Source organism: Sinocyclocheilus anshuiensis, unplaced genomic scaffold (assembly GCF_001515605.1).
Source record: "Sinocyclocheilus anshuiensis isolate Anshui unplaced genomic scaffold, SAMN03320099.WGS_v1.1 scaffold836, whole genome shotgun sequence".
Lineage (NCBI taxonomy): Eukaryota > Metazoa > Chordata > Actinopteri > Cypriniformes > Cyprinidae > Sinocyclocheilus > Sinocyclocheilus anshuiensis.
The window spans coordinates 594,450-597,217 of NW_015551122.1; positions in this window are offsets into that span (position 1 = coordinate 594,450).

A 2,768-nucleotide genomic window follows, 5' to 3' on the forward strand; every position below is an offset into this window, starting at 1 on the left:
GTTATAGTGTCACAAGCTTCCAGTACACGGAGACAACAACAACACACAGATAATAAAAATGAGATGTGAATTCATTAAGGTGAAGAATTAGGTATGAAATCACCAGGAACCATTTATTCTCCAGCGCCACCATCAACCTGACAGTACAAGCTGTCAGGTTCTCAGAGACTTAGGAGAAGTATAGACTCCTAAAAAATGACCCCTACTTAATAAGAATAACATACTGAAGTGTAGTAAAATACTTGAAGACTGATTTATCTGATTGGCTGGAATTATGGCACATTGTAACGCTGGGTTGGGTTGAGCACGTGAGCTGTTGGCATTTAGAGAGCACTGAGGGCGGGCATCAAGTGAGCAAGCTAGTGAAACGTTGCACGCGCAAAAGAGAAGGTCTGCACACATCCAAAAACTTATTTTAAATGCAAAATAGATTTTCGTGCGCTCTAAATACTTTCTTCTTTGCGAGACAAACATTTTCTCCACAAAACTCAGTTCGCGCAGTAATCCCATACTAGCCAGCCATATAAATGCAAGGCAGTAAGCTCATTGGCTGCATATGCAGCATGAACCAATCAGCTTGTGCCAAGTATCATTGACAATAATCGCTCATTTGGAACGACCTAGAACATCATCAAAGAAAGGCAACGACGGGGTCACGCAGATTATTATATATTAACATAAATAAATATTGTAATTTATTTTATTTCAAATTTAAATACATATAAAATACATTTACAATTATGTATCTAATAAATATAGTCAAAATGTATATGTTTAGACTGTTAACAGATTGTAGTGGTCTCATCTCGTGTGCTTTCTTTCCCACTCACAGACTCATAGTTAACTCTCCTGAGGTAAATAAAGTAAAATAAAAGACAGAAGAGACTCAGCTGTTTCTCGCCGGTTTTACATTGTTTCACCTATTCATAAAATACAATATGCAAATGCAAAATTCATCGCCATAGCCATTCATAAATACTAATATTTGTATAATAATAACAACATTTATTGCAACCCCTCCATTGCAGAGCCATTAAAAAAATCTTCTAATGGCTCTGCTCCATCATTAGCTCTAAGTGATGATGCGGTGCGCAATGACAGTTGGGTATATTCCCTCTCCACTTCCTGTGAAGTGATATATGGATGTTCCCTTATTCCCTATGCCATTCGCAGTGCCTCTGGTGGCCATCAAGGGCACACGAGCCGATGACGGTGACAAGAACAATACCAACCAATATTAAAATATATTAATACATCAAAACTGACCAACACGTTGTGATTTTGTTCTTCATATTTTATGTTTTATATTTAATGGCAAAATGTGAAGAGAGAAAAAAAAACTTTGTGGGCATCATATATAAATGTCTCATGTTTTTTTTTTTTGAGGTAAAAGTAGAAAACATGAAGACATAACAGTCTCTTTGGTAGAATGTTTATAGTCTCTAAATATCTCATATCACTTACGTCCGACTGTTGTTCGTTCTTTTTAGTGTAAATCATGTACTGTATTATGTTGCAGTTCTTAATAAAGTTAACAGCCAACTGGTTTTTTATTTACTTGCCAAAGCCAATTTTGCATTTGGCACTTGCCAGCAGTTAATTTTGGATCCTGCTCGCCTTTTTATTTTAGTGAAGACCTATGGGATTTATTTATTTATTTCTGTTTTATCATCAGCCATGCAAAAACCATGGGTTTGATATAAAAATAGCAGCACACTGTCAGAGATGTTTGTGCAGTGGGCTGTGCACATTTAGGACATGTAAGGGGCCGTTCACACAGAACACATTTTCCATTCCACTGTGCTAATTTTCTATAATTGTTCCCCTTCAGGAACTCGAGCTGTGTTGAAATGCTACGGGAACGCCTCCAGCGTGACCACGCTCTGAATCACATGTGTAATCAGTCCAATGGATGGGCGAGACGTCACGGGCGAGGTGACGTAGCGACCAGGAAGCATAAAAGCATGTGTGGTGAAACTGGCGTCAGCTTTCTGTTATTCAGCAAGCGCTCTGTGTGTGTCAGTCTTATTTGGTGCTGTCTGTACATTATCACTCTTTATTTTACCAATACGAGTGTAGACAAACATACGGCGAGAGCGGGCAGCATATCAGGCTGTGTGTTCTTCCCTGCTCGTGCTACATTTCGGGTGGGGATACACACAGTTTGTGTCTGCCGGCCCACTCCCGGGTGTCCATCCTCCTCCAGAACCTCCTCCCAAATTCCTACCCGCCCCTCCCCATGTAGTTTCGACAGCGCGAGGACACACCTTCCGGGAGGTGGCGTAATGTCAGGATTCTGGACTGTTCTGTGTCGTGTTTTGCCCCTGGTTCTGTTCCTGTTTTTCCTTATTTGGTCATGTTCCTGTCCTCGTTTTGTTTGATTATGTTCCATTGTTGTCACCTGTGTTCCCCTGATTGCCCTGTGTTTATAAGTCCTAGTCTGTGCAGTTAGTGTTTGTCGGGTCTACCAGTGATTTACGTGTGTCTACCTCCTGTTTCCTATGTTGGATTTACCCCCTTTGTTGGATAAACACGCAGAGTCCGCTCTCGAGGGAGCTGACTGCCCGCATTGCGAGCGTTTGACACTGCGTATGCTTTGCTCTCCGAGGGCTCTCTTTGAGGAGGGAGTCTTCACCGGCATTTCTCGCGGCGCCAGCCCCGCTTTCGCTGAGGCGGAACGGCAGCTGTGCTCATGGGTTTCGCATATGGATCCGGTGGAGGGAATGTAGACGGGCTAGTCCCTATCTACTTCCTTAACCACCGGATCC